This window comes from Martes martes (genome assembly GCF_963455335.1).
Source record: "Martes martes genome assembly, chromosome: 11".
In the NCBI taxonomy this organism is placed as follows: domain Eukaryota; kingdom Metazoa; phylum Chordata; class Mammalia; order Carnivora; family Mustelidae; genus Martes; species Martes martes.
The window spans coordinates 105,709,436-105,729,392 of NC_137899.1; positions in this window are offsets into that span (position 1 = coordinate 105,709,436).

Genomic DNA, 19,957 nt, shown 5'->3' on the forward strand with positions numbered 1-19,957 from the left:
TCCACAGGTAATTTCTGAAGCTGAGAAACTGAGAACCGGAGGTTGCATCAGCCCGGATAGACAAGGTTATTCTGTGTAACGAACAGCCTGGAACGTCTCAGTACTGTGATACAATGAAACTTATTTCCAGCTCATGTTAACCGCAGCGGTAATCCCGGGCCCCAGAGGTAGCCCCCCCCCCCCCCCCGCCGGGAGCGGGGGAAGAAGCTTGGGTTCGGGGTCTGTATTGCTAATGGGGAATGTTAGCGGCCATGGGATGAGATCCGGGGATGAAAAGCATGACTTGGCATCCTTTCTGAGGCAGAATTCCTCAGATTTTGTGATGTCGTGTTCTGCCACACCCCAGCTCACAGGTTTGCAGACCCGGCTAGACCCTAGATTTGTTGTGACTGTGCAGCTGAGAGTTTTTACATTTTTAAATGGTTGGGAAAAATCAAAAAGTAAACGATATTCCATGACACCTGAAAATCATATGAAGTTCAAATTGCGGCGTTCGTAAAGTTTGATTGGAACGGAGCTGGGCTCCCAGGTTTCCATGGTGACCGTGGCTGCTTCTGCAACATGAGCGGGAGGGGCATCGTCTCGGAGGAGACTCGAGGGCCAAAAACCTGCAGTATTTCTGTCTCGCTTTGCAGGGAGAGTTTGCCCGTCCTTGCCCTGGATGAGCTTTGGGGCTTAGCATCTGTTTGGCCCTCCCCATTCACACCAGGATTCATTCATTCGTTCACTCCTTCATCCAGCAGACAGGCGGTTAGCACCGACTCTGCGAGCGAATGTTCCCCCGGGGCTGCTGGGGGTCAACGATAACATGTGCTCCCTGCCCTCAGGGACAGCGATTACGAACTTGCCCTTTGAAGGACCCCTTGGACTCAAGGCTGGTCGGTGTCTGGCAGGGGGTCCCACCCAGGCTCTAGGGTGAGCTTAGCCCGATGTTAAACTTTGCTCTTCCTCCAAAGAGGAGCGTTACCCCTGGGGGCGCAGTGGGTCAAGTTTTCCTCTGAGGATCTCAGAGACCCAGTTTGCCGGACGGGGCTGTTCAGGGGTCCCAGGCTGTCTCTCACTTACTATAAGGCCCCTGAGCTCATGAAATGAACCAGCACAGGAACCCCCAGGCCCCAGCCCCCCTTCAATGTACAGGCTTGCCTTGGTTTATAAATCTTCCACGGAGTGTTCATGCACAGATGGGGAAGAATAGACCGTCATGGGCAGCCTCGGTCCTGCTGCCCTGTATGATTTAACCTTAGCTTTGCAGGGAGAGCTCCTGAGAAGGAGCTCCCTGGGGCCTGCGATCTCCCTGGGGGTTTAATGCTCAGAGTGGGTGGCCGGGCTGGTGGCCAGTGGCTGCAGGCTGTCCTCCCCCAGCACGGAGCGGGGGCACTCCCGGGGGCGGGCGTTCTGCCTCCGCACCTGGCCGGATGCCATCTGGGCCCAGGTCTCCCTTCGTGAGACCAGCCTCCCCAGACCTGGATGGCCCCCCAGTTCCTCTCCTTTACCCTTGAAAGAACATTGAGGATAGAACCAAGATATCTGTGCTTTGATTCAGGCTGTGTCTTCTCTGGACAGGAGGGGAGAGAAAGCTGGTTTTCAGATATAAACGGATGGTTTTGGGTGACGTTTCCCTCCTCAGCAAAGCCCTTTCTGAGGTGCAGTCTCCGTTTCCAGGGGTATCTCTGACCACCCTCGGCAATCCCACATTTTCCCACTCCCCGTGGCTGACCCAGGCACCCACTGTGCCCCAAACCTGCCTCCCCACTGCGACCTCACGTGGCAACACGTCCCCCAGCCTGGAGCGCTGTTTCCTGGTCTTCATCCCATCCAGCAGGACACAGCGTCACTCCCTTCACGCCGCCGTCCCCGGCCTGCCGCACTGTCCTCTCCTTGACACTTCTGGGATGCCAGGCGTAGCCCAGCTGAGCCGCATAGACGGCATTCTGGGGGCTTGCTTCCCCGGGCATGAGGCTGTCCGGCCGGTGGGGCTTTGGCGCCCACTCGGCATGAGCAAGCCTGTCCTGCACCTTCCCCTAATGGTCCATTTGTTCAGCCCCAAATGCCAAGAAGGTTGCAAACAAGGCAAGAGTGGACCTAAGAGCCGTCCGAAGTGAACCGGTTTGAAGCAGGGCACCTCCCCATGCCCCTTCTGGGACTCTCCCCTCCAGCAGCCTGGAGGCAGGGGGCACACCTGTTACCTGGGAGGGGAGGAGCCAGAGGATGCATTGCTCGCCTCAGGCCCCAGGTAACCGTGCTCTGGCCGCGGGCTGGGGCGCATGGGTCAGCGACTCTCCTGCTACCTCCACCGGCCGAACGGACGCGTGCGGCATCGTTCTTTCCGCTGCGTGTCCGCGGCTACCGAGGGATGCTCACGAGTGGTCTCCTTACCGCTTCCCATTCTTAGCTCCACAGCCGTGCATCCCTGAGACTCGGTGCTTTGGACCCCTAGCCCTGTTCCATGTGGCCGCATGACAGTCCCCCAGACCGGACTCAGAGCAACCGCCGAGCCCCACAGAGCAGTGCGGTCGCTGGAGGAGCAGCGGCAGACGCGCCGTCCTCCCGGCCGGCAATCGCATATATTTTATTTACAGCTTCACATTTCCTTAGTTCAGAGGATAATGTTATTTTTGTCCTGAAAATTCAGCCTTCCTATTAATAACAAATGCGAGCCGGCGGCCATATCCTGCCGCTGTTCCGTGCTCAGATCGATGACGGGAAGCCGCTTCTGCTGTGTGTGCGTTTGCTTTACTGACGGAACATTCTGTTTAGGTGCGTTTGACGCGGCTGAGGTGCGCTTTGCCCAGAGAGCTCGAGAAAAGTTCCAATAGCTTCTATTCCCCTGGTGTCGTTACCACCAAGCACAGATGATTCACAGGCGTTTCAGAGCCGTCTTCGTAGAATGAGGATTTTGGAGGTTCAACAAGCTGTTCAGATCATCGGCGCCAGCTGCCTTGAGGTACAGATAAAAAGAACGGAGGCTCGGGGAGCTTAGAGGCTTACGGTCAGCAGCCGGTCGGCAGCGTTGCTGCTGAAAGCCCGGCGCCCTCTCCTCGATTTGACATTCCCTCTGTGCTGATGCTTCCTCTGCAAACACATGGGTTCATTGAATTGGCCGCTGCCCTCCTTTGGAATCTGTTCGCGGGACCCCGAGCCCCTGCTGATGTCAGTGATGCGGAGCCAGCGAGTCAAGAGGGAACCGTTGGCATGACCTGGATTCCCACCGGCCCGGTCTTTGCGGGGTCGGGGAGCAGCTCCTTCCTTTCCCTATTGGTTAGCTCAGAGCGACTCTCGTCTGGAAATCGCCAGCTCCCTGTGCTGTCCCCGGCACTGGCGACTCATCTGTGCACGGGGCTGGAACGGATCGGCGGTGCTGTGGGATCGGGGAGGGGGAAGCGTACGACCGCGCTTGAAGAATCGGATCGGACGCTCGGGAAAACAGCAGCCCCCCGTGCCCTCCCAGACCCTTTCTTTGCACGATTCAAATAGGAAGCAATCTTGGAGCGATCTGGAAATGTGCGCAGGCCCGCCGCGGCTCCCGGAGCGAAGGCGCATCGACCTCGCGCTGCCTCATTGATTTCCTGTCACCTCTGTGATTTAATCGTGTTCTCTTCCCTGGGTGTCCGCAGTCTTTCTTCTATTGTCTGCCATGAAGCAGCCAAGGCCTTCCAGCCTCGGGGCTGGTCCACCTAACTTTGTTTTTCGTTCGCATCGTTTTCAAGAAATGATTAAACCGCCCGGGGTAGGACGTTGGCCAATGGTGTCACATGGGATGCAGGATGTTTTGTGGAAACTCGCGTCGCAGCCTCGGCGCCCAGGCCGCAGTGCAGGGGTAGGTCAGGGGCAACGGAGTAGAGCGTCTTCTCTTCCGCTCGGCCGCGGCAAGCACCTGCTTCACACGTGATGCTTTTAGCTCCCCTCCTCCTCTCGGTGGGGGCTGGGCACGCACGGCCGCTGTTGACCGCATCAGCGGTGGGCACGGGACACAGCACAAAGCCTATCCAGAAGCAAACGCTCACTTGGACTGAGGAGTATTCCAAAGAAAGTCTTTGAGATGTACTTTGGGTTAAAATGGCTTTAATTCCCGGGGTGACTTTGATGCACCGTGCCAGCATGTCGGCCACGAGGCCTGTGGCGAGCAGGCAGTTGACGGTGGCAGAGTTGGGGGGATGGCCCTGGCCCTGGCTTTCTGGCGGCGAGAACCTCCCATGAGCTCCGGTCCTCGATCGCTCCGTCTGTGCTTTCCGTCTGCGTGTGGCAGAGGACGGGACTGTGAGACCCTCGAGGACCTGCTTCTAGGTGTAGATGATGGCAAGGTCTCATTTGGAATCTCCATGATTAGAGAACTTTGTTTTAAGAATTTTAAAACAGTGCTTTTTTCTTTTTTAAAGAAAGTTTTGCTTTTATTTTATTTTTTCAGAAGATATATATATATATATCTGCTCCACATATATGTATATATGGAGAGAGAGAGAGAGAAGGCAGAGTTCTCTATGAAGGCTGGTAGGGACCCACATAGGCATCAAGACCCCCCAAAATGTGGTTAACCCCGACAGTCAGAGATGGACCGTATAGGCACCTGGATCGTATGCCCGCTCAGACCATGCTTCTCTGAGTCCTTGAGCACGCGGTACCGCTGCCTTCTCGATTCCATCCCCCGAGATCAGGATCAGATGGGACTTACGCCTTGACCAAAAGTTTAAGCCCCCGCCCTAAACCCTTTGTAAGAATCACTCCACAGAATAAGTTGCGTTAAAGAGGGAATAAAACTGACACTTATATTTAGTTCGTATTGATGGAACCCCATCTATCAGGTCTCAGGGGAGTGGTTGAAGCTGTATTCGTGAGAATTTATGGTGTTCAATTCATTCATCACCATTCAGGAAAAATGCAAAGAACTATGTTGGTTACTCAAAAAGTTAAGAAAGGGGTAAAGACTATAAGCGCAAACACAAAGCCGGAAAAACAGGAAAAGCGAATGATATGTCCAGAAGTTAATTCATTAGAAGGCAGAGGGATAGCCAATGGGATTATAGATCCATGAACTGGTTGGTTGGAAAATCGTGATGAAAGTGAAGACATCCAAATAGTCAAATCAAAAAGAGAAAACACAAATACACAGCGTGAGAAATGGAAAAAGAGGTGTGGAACAGCAGATGAAGTTATTAAAGTGAGCATGAAAAGGAGATGATCATAACATTTGTAAAGTGTAGATTTTGATAAATTGCATTATTTTCTGGGAAAATAAACACAGGCAAAACTGGCCCCATAAGGCATTTCAGGTGTGAAGAGATTGATATTCTTGGAATAAACTGTAAATATTGTGAAAGAATTACCTCCCAGTCAAGAAAATGTAAGTCTAGGACATAGACCAGTTTTAGTGGCAAGTTCTTCTTTTTGAGAGAGAGAGAGAGAGAGAGAGAGCATGTGCAAGCCAGGTTGGGGAGGGGCAGAGGAAGAGGGAGAGGGAATCCCAAGCAGACTCCATGCCCAGCGTGGATCCTAGGACCCTGAGATCATGACCTGAGCTGAAATCAAGAGTCGGACACTTAACCAACTGAGCCACTCACATACCCCAGTGACAAGTTCTTTTAAACTTTTAGGAAAGATAATTTTTTAAATAGACTTTATTTTTCAGAGAAGTTCTAGGTTCCTAGTGAAATTGAGGGGAAGTTACAGAGATGTCCTGTAGACCCCCTGCCTGTATACGCACAGAGGCTCTCCCATATCGATCCCTCCACCAGAAGGTAGGTTTGTTAGAACTGAAGACCCTGCACGGGCCCATCGTCATCAGCCAAGGTCCATAGTTCATACTGGGACTCACTCTTGGTGCATTCTCTGGGTTCAAACAAACAGGGAATTAAATGTGCCTCCATTCTGGTATCTGCATTTGCACTGCCCTAAAAACCCTCTGTGCTCTGCCTGTTCCCCCTCCCAGCTAACCCCTGGCAACCACGGTGCTTTTTACTGTCCCCGTCGTTTTGCCTTTTCCAGAACGTCATAGAGTTGGAATCATACAGCATGCGGATTTTCCAGATTGGCTTCTTTCACTTAGTCATATGCATTTAAACTTCCTACATGCCTTTTTATGGTTTGATAGCTCATTTATTTTTAGAGCTGAATAATATTCTATTGACTGAGCGTACTACGGTTTACATTTCCATTCATCTGTTGAAGGACCTCTTGGTTGCTTACAAGTTTTGTCAATCAAGAATAAAGCTGCTATAAATGTGTGTTGCAGGTTTTTGTGTGACCTAAGTTTTCAGTTCATTCGGGTAAATACCAAGAAGCACAATTGCTGGACCATATGGTGAGAGTGTGTTCTGTTTTTCAAGAAACCATCAAATTTTCTTCCAAATTGGCTGCACCATTCTGCCTTCCCATGGAGGTAGGGATGAGGGTCCCTGGGCTCCACATCCTTGCCAGCATTCCGTGTTGTCAGTGTTCTGGATTCTGGCCATTCCCACAGGTGTCCAGTGAAAGCTCATTGTTCTGGAAGAGATGGTTTTCATGTTGTTTTGTGTTTGTGTGTCCACAGACAAAATTAAAAATCTCCTGAATTCATTTTACTAAGCTCACATAATTTTTTTAAAGATTTTTATTTATGTATTTGGCAGACAGAGATCACAAGTAGGCAGAGAGGCAGGAAGAGAGAGGAGGAAGCAGGCTCCCCGCTGAGCAGAGAGCCCAATGCGGGGCTTGATCCCAGGACCCTGAAATCATGACCCGAGCTGAAGGCAGAGACTTTAACCCACTGAGCCACCCAGGCGCCCCTCACATAACTTTTATTAAAGAATTATTAGCATATTGATTTGACCAAATCAGTGTGAACAATTTGACCAAAATAGTATGAAATATTATGGACCAGTATTACTTACACATACAGATGCATTATACTGTAAACAAAATACTACAGAATCAAATCTAGCAGAGTATGGAAAGAATACTACACTTTGATTTCAGAAACAAGATTATGGCTTAATAGAGGATACTATTAATGTAATTTATGACATCAACAGGCTTAGAGATAAAAATGTTCATCTGGATAAATTTCTAAGAGACTCCATTGATGATTAAAAAAAAAAAAAGGCCTCTAGGAAATTAGGACTAGAAGGACTCTCCTTTAACTTGGTAAATATTTTGCCTTTTAATCTAAAGCTTAACTTCAGACATTAGGGTGAAACAATCAAGAAATATCTATTAAACTTAAAAATGAACCAAGAAATCTCATTTTCCTAATTTAACATTGATCTACCAGTTTCAGACAATGCAATTAGATAAGAAAAATGTAAGAAATAGTATATATCCCCCAAAGACAAATTTTAAAAATTATTGTAACTTGTTGATGATTTGATTGTCCATCTAAAAAACCTCAAGAATAAATTGAAAATACTGTTTGAACTATTAAAACAATTTGTACTAAGGTGGCTAGTTACAGTATAAAAATACTACCTAACAGTTGTTCTACATTTTGGCAATGACTAGTTTGAAAATTTAAGGGGAGGAAAGATCATATTCATTATAGTATATAAAGTATCTTGGAATAAATTTAAGAAATGTACAGAACACATGCAACAACATTGTTTTTCCATTTAACTAAATAGAAAGATATGCCATGTTCCCAACTATGAAGGCTTAATATTATAAGATATAGTCTTCTTTTTTTATTATCATTATGTTCAGTTTGCCAATGTGTAGTACATCATTGGTTTTTGATGTAGTGTTCAATGACTTATTAGTTATGTGTAGTGCTGGTCTTCTTATAACTAATTTAAAAAATATAATGTGGTCCTAACCAAAATCATGTCAGGATATTTTTGGAACTTAACCAAGTGATTCTAAATTAGAAAAATAACAAATAGATAGAGAAAGGCAAACATTTATGGGAAAGAAAATTAATGGTGTATTTGTTATATCAGATTAAATGTATCATGGAGACATATTAAATTGTATATTATGAAAAAGTTAGATCAACACAAAAAAAGAGAAAACTGAGAAACAAACCCAGCATTTTAAAATAATTTAGCATATGATAATATGTTCATTTAACATTAATGGGAAAGAATGGGTTGTTCTGTGAATAATGCCGCTGGGCACAGGGTTACTGTCTGGAGGAGTTGGGGTTCTTTCCATCAGACACCAACAAAGATTTCAAGGTGTTTAAGAATCCCATGGGAAAAACAAGCAGAAAAGAATTGGAGAGAAAAAAAACCAGACTAATCGTTACCTGATCTTAGAATGGAGAAGGAATGAAGTCCCATATTTACAGGTTTGACTATATTAAATTTAAAATAAACGCAAATTAAAATTAGTGTCTCAAGTTAAAATGCAAACAAAATGTACTAGCAAAAGAGCCCACATATGACAGACAAAGAGTTAAAATCTTTAAATATATAAATATCCCTGAGGTTCAGTATGAAAAAGTAGAACACTTAATGAGAAAAATGAGCAAATATCATTAATAGACAATTTTCAGAAGTTAGACAAATGACCAATAAAAGTAAGCTAAGTATTCAGTCCCACTAGTCACTTATCAAATAATTTACAGTTAAGTGAAAAAAAAAAATTTAAAGGTCAGATTTGCAGAAGTAGAATAATAAGTTAACAGCCAGCCCCGAGCTGGCAGAGACCTGAGTGAGACAGACGCTCCCGTGGGCACTGTGTGTAAGCTGGTACACTCTCCTGGAGGTGACTGTACTACTTTTTATCAAGATTTTACTGCTTAAACCCTGTGACCAAGAAAGAAAGAAAGAAACAAACAAACAAACCTCTCCCAGGAATGTCTCCTAAAGGAACCGTAGAAAAGCTACGTACGATAATATTTATTTCAATGTTGTGGATAATACCCAAAGATTGGAGACCGTGTTGATAACTTAAATAGGGCTTAAATAGGGGATTGTCCAATAAAGGAAGTCCTTTTTCTGTAGTGAAATACCACCGTCCTGATCTGGAAGGATGTCTAGTGGGTTGGGAAAGTTGCCTAATGTAATGATAAGTGATAGAAAGGATGCCACCTGTAAGAAGTCTAATAAGCCCACTATTGCAAAGTAAGTGTTTTATATATACATACATCAAGTACAGAAAACAGTCATTGCTGAGCCTCTGTTGGAAGAATTAAGGGAGATTCAGAGCTACCCTTCCATAACTTCCAAATTCTATGCAACGAGCATGCATTATTATTAACAGTAGTATTTTGAGTCGGCTCCCTGCGTGGAGCCCAACTCAGGGATTGAAATACAACCCCGAGATCAAGACCTCAGCCGAGGTTGAGTCTGATGCTTAACCGACGGAGCCACCCAGGCGCCCCGAGCGTGCACGAGTCAGAATCAGCGGCGAGAGGGGAATGTCGCGAGGCCAGAAGCAGGGCTCTGCAGACCGACACGGAGCCGGCGGTGCTGGGCGAGCTCCTGGCTCCTGCAGTGAGTTCAGCTGCTCAGGCCTCCGGCTCGATCCCGACAGACAGGCAGCCGGCGGGTGCTTCCCCGGTGACACCGCGGAGAGCTCCTGAGAGGGAACGTTCGCCCGCAGACGAACCGGACAGATTGAGCCCCTGGCATGTGGGGGGTCGAGGATGGGTCTCGCTCCTCTCCTCCTGTTTCCAGCCCTGGGGATGGACGGGTCCTGGGCTCAGGGGAGCCGGAGCGTCCGGAGGCTAGTATGTCCGCGTCGGGGGGGGGGGGGGAAGCCTGGCCCCGGGTCACCGGGACGGAAGCTGTCGGTGGAGCGGCGGGGACTCGGAGCCTGGCAGGCTGGGGGCGTGCATTTCTGCTTGAGCCGATGTCCTTGCTCGGACATGTGGCACATTCACAGCATGTTTCTGAAGCTCGGTACCCAAAAATTCTGCACCAGAGTCAAAGCTTCAGGAGGCGAGGGGTGTCCCTCTGATGGCGGTGTTACCCCTTGTCCTTGGACACACCCGCTGCCCAGCTCCGCCGGCGGGAGCTGCCCGCGGACTAACCCGTCTCCCCCGTAGCACCTGCTGCCACGTCCCCATCTTTCCCCAGCACAACGGCAATAATAATTTGGTGAATTTGCCGGAGCTTGCTTACAGACAGGCATCGTGATTTTCATGATTATCTTATTTAGAGAAAGTTCCTAAATTGTGTTTGTTTTTCAGAAGACACCGAGGTTCAGAGAGGTTCAGAGCTAATAAACGGCGGATTTGGGAGCACAGCACAGCCTGTCTCCGTGGGGGCGTGTGGAAACGTGCAGCTCGGCGGGTCAGCTCTCCTGGTCTGTTCTCCCCATCTTCTTGGGACCCAGTCCAGCCTGCTCTGGAGCTGGTCTGCACAGCATCTCGGTCTGGACCCCACAGGCTCAGTCTGGGGGACCGGCTCGAGTCCGGATGTTAAATTCTATCGAGGTAACCCAAACTGGTGTTACTTTCCGGACCTGCCCCTCGGCCGTGGCGGTCACTGGGTCTCGCGCTGTGTACTCGCTCATCCCTCCCCCAGCTCACAGCACGTTTCACCTGCATTTAGGATTTTGTACTCACACGGGATAAATTCCATTTTACTAGTTTCACTGTCTATCTGGACTCCTTGTGTGGTTTTAAATACAATTTTGATTGGGTCATTTGAATATTGGCTGTTATCTCTCGTTGGCGGTTCCGCGCATGGACTGGCGTGGAGGGGCACAGCTCTGAGGGTAGAGGCCGCCCTCCACGGGCAGTCGCCTGCCCCGCTTGGCCCCGCCGGGGGCCCCCTCCCGTCTGCTGGAGCGTCCTGAGGTGAGGTCCCGTCTGTGGTACCCCGGAAGTGGCCCAGTTGAAAACGATCCGCTGGGACTTTGTTTAAATGGCAGGTGTCAGCTTCTGAGAGCGGGAGGACGCAGAAACAGTGTGACCTAAGTCCTGGCGGCCGAGCGCTGTGGCTGCGGGAATCTGCACCAAGGGCTTCTCAGGGGACGCTCAAGGCCGTCCATCCCCCTCCTGCTCTGGGGGCTCCGGCGGCTTTACCATTTGCTGTCCCCTCTAGAGGAGCGCTTTAGCCTCTGGGATCTCCCCCCAGACATCCGAGGGGTCATGGGACGCCGCTCGGCCACCGAGCTGACGGCTGCTTCCCGGGGAGCCCGCGTGGCACTGTGTTCTTCACATGGCAGACCTGCACACTTAAGTGTAAATTAGATGCCTGGGGCATGAGAGTAAAACAACACAAAACCGTCCGCAGAATTTGGTAGTGATGTCTCATCACCACCACTCATCACCAGTGAGTTTACCCACTCACTGGCAAAATTATATGTTGGGATAATTTCTAAAAAAACCAACAAGTGCCTTTTCAGTGTTCAGTGAAATGCTGATGCCCTTAGCCCCCTTCTGTCTTCCTGACCTTGAGAAGCTCAGTGAGTCATCCTGACAGCAGAGCAGTTTGTAGGGCTAAGATCTGGCCTTTTTACGGCCGGGGCCGCCTCAGCAAAGAGCTTTGCCCTCTTCCTCCTCGGCTCCCACTTGCCACGACTCAGAGCTCCCCTCTCCCCAAGGTGGCCCCAAATGTCTCATATCAAGATGGGAAGGGGAGATAGCAGCGATCCTCGGGGAACAGAGCAACCGATCCCATGAATGGGGCGGCATTTGGTCTTAGGAATCCCTGCTCTTGTCCCTTACATTGGAAATGTCTCTGATTTCCATCCTTTGGAAACGATGCCGCCATCCGAGATAGGACTGTGCCCCGCCCGGGGATGTTTTCCGTGGACTTGGGGAGAATTCTCGGTCCGACCTGAGCTCTGTCTGCAACTTGTCATGGCTGAAGCGCTTGGCCTCCTGGGTGGCGCCCCTGAGAGGCGGGTCCAACGTGTCGTGCTGCGGGCGCATGTCCTGGACATGGGTCTCTCGCGCAGCTCCCGGCAGCCGCTGTCTTCTCAGCTCTGGAGCACGAAGTGTTTGACAGAGAGAAGCCGTCTGCAGCTCCGAGCACCGCTGGCCGCCTGCAGGCACAGCCACGGGACAGCGGCTCCGGGGCGCCTCGGCCCCAAACACCCCGCAGTGCTGGGTGCGGGCTTCTGCAAACCCTCTTCTTTGGCAAACAACACGCTCCCTTGCCTGCCAGAAAGAATCATTATGGGAATTACAAATTCCCTTGAAGTTAGCTCCAATCACATTAAGAAAATCAGCCTTGTCATTATCACAACGTACTGCCCCGGGAATCCTGGGGAGACGACAAACACCTCCTCCCGCCGTGTCACTGGTGCTGGTCGCACATCCGAGAGGAACGAGTCAGGTCTTCCGGGCGGAAGGCGGTCCGAGGGAGGCTCGCTCCCTCCTGGGCATCTGTCTCTTCTCGGCCCGACTGGGAGGAGGTGGCCCCGGGGCTGTGGGTGTCCGTCAGCACCAGGCCAGAGGCCGCTGGGCAGAGAGGGCACAGCTCGGGAGTCAGGGGCTCCTGGAGAAGGGGCACTTAGGTTAGCTTCGAGGGCTCCTCTGGGGGAAAATTCCAGAAATTCCAGACACCTGCCTTCTATGTCAGCACCACGTTTCACCAGGTGAGGTGTGTACCCGGGCAGGTCCCCGAACCTCTCTGGGCCTGGTGTCCCTGTCCTGAGCGCTGATCTGAGTCAGTTTCCCGGTGAAGAGCTGTGTGCTCGAGGTGACATGGGTGCAGGGGGACAGGCTCCTGCCCTCACACGGGAGGCTGTGACCCCTCTCCGGGTCCTGCCCGAATCCAGGGAGCGAGGGCAGGGCGACCTAGAGGGGCACCGACAGCCCTGGGGTGATGCCGAGGGCCCTGGGAGAGGAGGGCATGGCCTGGTTCAGAGCCCCGGGCCGCCGGGGTCCAGGGAGGCCGCAGAGCGGAGGGCGGGCCTCGGGTCCTGTCCTCTCCGTGCGGTCCAGCAGAGCCGCGCACGCGCCCCTCCAAGAGCCGCACATGCGTCCCCCCAAGAGCCGCACACACGCCCCCCCGGGAGCCGCACACGCGCCCCCCCGAGAGCCGCACACGCGCCCCCCCGCCGGGACTTTCTGGCTCTGTGTTCTGCCCGTGGCGAGCATGTGGTCACCTTTTGGAAGACTCCGAGATGACTCTGCACTTCCGGGTGGTCCCCGGCCCACGTTCGCCGAGGGCCTTTCTTCTCCGAGTGTCCACTCGGCAGCTCTGCCCTCTGTGTGGTACTGCTCCACAGAACCCCTTTGTTCTGGGCCGGCCTGTGCACTGTCCCACCATTGTCGACCCGGCCTGAGTCACTGCTGACCCAGCAACCCTTCCCTCCCCTTCCAGAAGCTGTGAGCTCATTGAGCCCTCGGTCCGCATGGCCAAGGACACGGGGCCACAGGGTTTGCACTTCCCTGTGGACTCCCCTCCTCCCCTCCCTGGTTCCCCCGTCCCCTCCTCCTTCCTCTCCTCCTCCTCTTTGCTGTTGGGGTTGGTGACTGAGAAAGTGAGCAGGGAGACTTACTTAATGAGCACCCGGAATGGGGGTCCCTGATCTAAGCAGAGGGAGTGGGACCTGTGAAGGCAGCTGGGGGGAAGAGACAGATGTCCCCGGAGGACGGCGGCTCGGGTCTGTAAGCACCACTGCTCCCCGTGCTCAGGCTTCTGCGAGGCCCGGGCCCACATGGAGGTGGCGGAGTGGGCCGCAGGGTTAAGGTAGAGCCGGATGGCCGGGGAGGGATGAGCCTGAGTGACCTTTGAGCTACTTCTCTTGCTTAGATGCCGAGAATCTGTCTCATCATGAAGACTCTTCGGGGAGAAGTAACATCGAATTCCTTCCCTCTCCCCTCCCTGGCCCCTTCCTCCCTCCCTCCGTCTCTCGCTCTCTCCCTCCCTCCCTTCCTTGGGTGAATGCTTCCGGAGAAGCGTGATGTAGGGTGCGGGGCTGGGCACAGTGACACACTGTGAGCCAAACCGCCTGCCATCACGGAGTTTACAGCCCGGCGGGGACACGACACCAAAGAAGCAGGAACAAACATGGAAGGGCTCTGGAGGGACAAGATGGGTTTTGAGTGGGATTTCAGGGAGGCGTAAAAGCCCGTAGCCTCTGGGTTCATTGCCCGGCCTAGGACGCCTGAGAAGTGTAAGCTGGCCCCGGGGGGAGGGGTGTGGGGAGAAGTAAGGCGCCGTCTTCACCATTTACCAACCGAGGGTTCGAGGGAGACTGACTTCTTCTGGGTTCTCGCCACAGTGAGACCTGGTGGGGCTCCACCTTGGGGATGTCCCCGTGACCTGGTGGCGTGGGAAGCGGCGCAGGCCCGGGCTGGGTCTCTTGGCAGCGGCCCTCCTTCTTGGGAGGCGGGTGCGTGAGGACAGGGCCTGCCGCCTTCCAGACCCAGCCTGCTTTGACTCCTGTTGGCTTTGTTGTTTACTCGACCTTTAAAGATTTTATTTTTTACTTGATTTATTTCTTTGGGTGGGGGGCAGAGGCGGCGGGAGAGAGACTCTCAAGTAGACTCTGCACGGAGCGTGGGGCCCAGCGCAGGGTTCGAACTCACGACCCATGAGATTGTGACGTGAACTGAAGCCCCGAGTCAGAGGCCACCCAGGGGCCCTTGATTTTCAATCGAGTCGTAACTCACTTACTGTAGAATCCGCCACTGTAAACTGCGCGATTCCATAGTTTTTAGGGTGTTCGCCGCGTGGTACAATAGACATCATCATTGCTGGTTCCCAAACCTTTCACCCTCTCAGAGGAGCTCCGTGCGCACCGGCGACCTCCCACGTCCCTCCTCCCCGGGCTACGGCACCCACCTCTCCCTCTCTGCCTGGGGATTCGCCTCCTCTGGACACCAGTGAGGTTGCGTGGGATGGGGCATTTCACATTGGGCTTTTACCGAGCACAACGTTTTCTCAATTCACCCAATCGCATGGGAATAGTGGGTTCGTGTTCATGGCCGAGTGATGTCCCCGTGTGTGGACAGACCGTACTTGTCACCCATCCATCAGCCGATGGCCGTTAGGTTGCTTCCACTTTCTGGCGATGAAGAACAGGGTTGCTGTGAACATTCGTGTACAAGTATTTGTGCTACTGGATATCTGGGGATCGTCTTTGAGAAAACGAGTATTCAATCTCTTGCCCATTTTGAACTTGGGCCATTTCCCTTGTTGTTGTTGAGTTCTAGGTGTTCTTTATAGATTGTGGATACGAGATCGTTATCAGATATCTTCTTCCTTTCGCCCTCCCCCACTTAAGAGAAAGTCCGTTACCTTCTCACTGTCTTTGTGGTGTCCTTTGATGCACAAAGTTTTTCATCGGATGAGATCCAGTGTATCTATCATTTCTTTGGTTTCTGGTGCTTTTGGCATCTCACGTATGTCTATGAACATGTCTGTGACCGCACAGGTATATCCGCGCACGGAGGCATGTACGTGCATGAGGAGGAAGATCCAGACTCATTCATCTCACGTGGACACCAGTTTCCTCAGCACTGTTTGTTGAGAACTCTGGGATTTCCCGTCCACCTGTCTTGTCATCTGGGTCAAAGTTCACTGGCACCCCCATGGGAGAGTACGTTCCGGGGTCTCCGTGCTGTGGATCTGTATGTCTGTCCTTACGTTCTCACTGTGGGGTGCTCCTCCCATCCCGGACGGGAGGGTGACCGGAGCTCTGTGCTCCTGGAGCATGGCCACATCCCCTTTCGCTGATCGACTGGCTTTCCCGGGGCTCAGAGCTGCTCCAGACCCCGCTGCACCTGTCTAGGACCTCGAAGGACACGGCCCGGTGTCTTCGGGGCTGGTGGCACCTTCTCCGAGGGAAATGCTTGAAGTTCACAGCCCAGGGCTGTGCTCTTTAGTCTTTGTTTCCTTTTTCTTGCTTTCTTTTTATTTTCTTGCATCTTTATAGTCTTTGAAATCAACTCTTTACATAGTCACTTCTACTAGAAAGAAGGAGGCATAATCAGAATCTGTATTTTCTGGGCTGAAGCTTGTATCGGAGAAGCATGCGGTTTATACTGGGCTCCCCAGGACCCGGTTCATCGGAATAGCCAGACAATGCCTGCTCTGGCTCTAAGGCTTCCTGTAAGACCGTAAGCCGTGCGGGGCCGCGTCCTTGTCACAGCCCTCCGGCAGCGTGTCCTCCCTCTCTCTGCCCTTGCGTCTGTGCGTCCTGTTCATTCAAGCCCCAGCGCTCGTCCGGCCTTACTAGGGTGGGTCCGGCAGGCGGTACGGCCTGAGGGACTTCTGTGGGGGCCCCGGCTACCACAGGAGGAGGACAAGGTGTCTCTGTGTCGGGGCGCACTTGATGGACAAGGGGGGACTTGGAGCCTCCGGGTCAGATGGCCCCGCGGCCGGGACGAAGGCGATGCTGTAAGGTGAAGTCGCTCTCCCAGGTGGGGTGACCCACTCCTCGGTTTGCCCAGTGTCCCAGGCAGCACACGTCCCGGTCGGGGAAGATCCCTGCCTCCAGGGCGGCCGGGCCCCACAGCATGCAGGGCCGGTCGGGACTCGAACCCGCAGCCGTTCACTGTAGAGCCTCTGGGCGTGGTGCTCCCCGGGCTCACATCTTGTTCCCACCTGTCCTCACGGTCCCTGTCCTGCCATGGTTCTCGTCCTGGCAGCGTCACGCCCTTTCCAGGTGAGAGAGGAGGACCCAGGTGAGCGTCGGTGGGAGCCGAGCTCGGACCCCAAGCGCGTCTCAAACACACCTTGTGCGGCTGGTCTGCCCGAGCGGAGCAGCGGGGAGTGTCACGGCCTCTGAAGAGCTGCTTTGCCCGAGTTGGCTTCCCTCACCAGAGGGCTCACGCTTCAGACGGTGACACTGTCTGTCACTCATGATTCTGGGAGGAGAGAGCTGTGACTGCCCTGGATGGGGCCCTGGCCCGTCTCAGGGCAGGGAACAAGAGCTCGGGTCACAGGCGGCGGGTCACCCCAGCTCCTCCAGGAGCCACTGGGTGGCAGAGAGAACACGGCCGTCTGGGAGGACGGGCCACTTCTGGAGGCCCGGTCGGGGGTGAGGGGGGGTCCCGCCAGCAGGGCCAGATCAGAGAGCCGCAGTGGTAGCCCGGGGGGCCCACGTCGGCCAGGCCATGATTGCGCCCTCAGTTCCAGCCAGAGCAGCGCTGGCCGGGCCCGAGAGCCGGGCAGAAGCTGGCCGGCCGTTCAAGCAGAGTCCTGACGGCAACCTTCCTTGGAGGGGAGGAGGGACAGGGGAAAGGGCAGATCTCCAGGATGCTGGGCTGCGTTTTCCCCGCAGCTGGGGGCCTGGTGGATGGACGCCCTGCCTGGCCCCCACTCCCTCTGCCTACTCCTGAGGGCATCTCGCCAAGGAATATTCCAGAATCCCCGTTCTTAGGAGGACTTCAGTTTGGACACATACATTTGTTTAACGTGCAAGGAAGTCCTTGGTGTCGATTATGAGAACAGCTTTTCTACTTTTCTTCTCAAAACCGTTCGTGGAGTTGTTGCTTCTGCTGGCCCTGAGAGCGGGAGGCACTTCTGGTTGGACCCTGCGCTCCCGAGGCGGCCATGACCCCGGGCGAGTGCTGGCTGCTCCGTTCGGTGTCTTGGGATGGTGCCCACACCGCCCTCCGGAGAGGAAACAGTTTTAACTGTCCTTGGGGTTGATGGAGGGAATAGGTCTCAAACAGTTACTGGCAAACATCGGCACAGACACCCCAAATGGGGGGGTGTGGGGTTTTCGGACTCCTGACGCCTGTCGAAGCGGACGTTCCAGGTGACTGTTGGTGCCGTGGTTCGTCGCGCTAGGATAGAGCGCGCCTCGGGTTGTCCTAAGCACCAGGTGAAGTTGGGGAAACTCACCTTCGGGCAATTTCTACTTTTCCCGGTGGAAGCCCGCCCACCCGGCCTCGCTTCTCCCCGACACCCAGCCCAGCCCTGAGCCCCGCTTCCCACACCCCGGAGATCTCGTCCTCTCCCACTTCTGCTGGTGCCCATCACCGTATCAACAAACGGCGCAGGTAAACCAGCAGGCAAAGCGCGTTGTTTCCAGCGTTTTCCTCCGTAAGGGGCCGCTGGAAAGCCCTCCCCACCCACCACGTGCAGGGACAGCGGCCTGGAACCGGTGCCCTGAGGCTCCTGTAGGAGCCTTCTCCTGCCGTGCTGGTTTGCGCACTGTCTCCTCCGCTGCTTTTCCCCAGACGACTGGAGGCTAAATTTAACCTGCAGTAAAGACAATTAGCGATTAAAGGACAATAAGGGTGGAGGAGAAGCCCGGTTTCCGGCTTTCTCACAGAGTCCTGCCAGTAGGGTCCTGCCTGTCTGCAAGGGGCAGACCACACGTCTCACTCGGAGACTTCGGTCGCTCACAGAGGGGGGCCGGCGCTGGCAAGGACGGGCCGGAACGCTTAGGAGAAAAGCAGCCGTTTCTCCGGAGAGGCCCGGCCGTTTGAGAGCCGAGCGTCCTGGTCTCCAGCCATGCCCTGGTCGCCTCCCCGCCGCGACGGGTCAGCAGGGCAGCCTGCCCCCGGGACGTGCCTGTTGGCGGGACAGGAGCATCCAAAGCCTCTTCCGTGGGAGAAGCTCTTTGTAAGGTCTTCATTCTCCCGAGCGGTGACGAGTTTCGGGATCTGTCCCGAGAAGAACCAGAGCTTCGTGCTGAGAACTTCTCCTTCGCACATGCAGCCCTTACGCGCCACATTCCCGATGTGCGATTCGCCCCCCACGGACGTCCATTTGCAGCCCAAAAATCAGCGTTCCGGGCGCTGGTGTGGTCCTCTGCGGTCCCAGCCGCGGCCGGGCCAGCCCATGCCCACTCCCACCGCAAACCGGGGCCTTCCCGCGGAGCACCTGCGCCTGCTCTAACCCTGCACATGGCTCGCGGTGACTTCTCTGTCGGAAATGACTCCGCTTGGCGCCCGAGGGCCGTCCAGCACCCCCACGTGCAAGAAGACCACGACGGGCCTCGTGGGGAAGGTCTCCGTGCCGGATGACTGGGCTCCGGGGTGAGTGACGGTGCCACGGCCGTGAGCTCAGCGGTAATGAATGGAGGGTGTGGACTCACTGGGGTCTGTAGACAGAAACGCACTTGAGCCCCGGGGTGGACTGACCCCGAGGACTGTGTCGGGACAGGAGGCTCTCGTGTGCCTTGCCCCGTACTTCCGCCAGGAGCCGTGGGCCAGTCCCCGTGGTCCCGTGTCTGTGGCCACTTGATAGGACACGGCGGCCACAGAGCATGACACGCTGCGTTTTACGGCCCCGATGGGCCGGGTGGGGTTGGTGTCTCTCCTGAGCCGAGCGCCGCTGCCCTGCCAGGGCCCACCTCTCCCGGCCGGCCAGCTGCTCTGGTGGCCTTTCAAACAAGCACCCTTTATTGCCACCGCACCCCGATCACAATGGCACTTGTTCGTGACGGGATAATGGGCCTTTGCCGGGTGCGACGTGGCTGGTGGAGGCCGTGAGGCTGACCTCTGCCCCAGATGCTGTCACCTTTCTGGGGGCGGACTTCCCGCTGTCCCGGCAGTCTCAAATGGCAACTTCTGACCTTCCAGGCCCGACAACAAAAGGATTTTCATTTCCCAGAAGCTTGCTCACGCCGGGCCTGGCCTACTCTGGTCACGTGGCTATGTGACCTTCAGGAGAGGGCCGCGTGGAAGTCTGGGCCTCGAAGCCCACTTGCGCCCGGGACAATGGGGCCCAAGTGCCAGAGTTTCTCAATACCGGCTTTGCGATCTGTCCCGCTCAAAACCTGTGGGAGTCTGGACTAGACTGTGTCACAAGCAGCGGCTTCTAGCCACGCGGAAAATGCTGTGTGGTGTGGGGAGGGCGCCGCGGCCTGGCCGGCGGCTCTGCGGACCCTGCAGACAGGCTCCAGCTCTCCTGCAGGTGCGTCAGGAGGGCACAGGGATGGGGGGAGCCCCCGGCCCGTTTGGGAGCGCCCCCGCAGTGAGCGGCTGTTTCCAGGAGCCTGGGAGGATACGAGCCCCCAATGTTCCTGGCAGCTCGCGGGAGCTCCGGCGGCCGTCTGTGGATGTGAGGACGTCCACGGCGCCCGCGCGGCACACTGTGACACAGCCGTGGGGTGGCGGGGGACCCTGGAGTGGGGGACAGTGACACCCTGTCCGCGCAGGCTGGAAGCTCTGTGGCGAGAC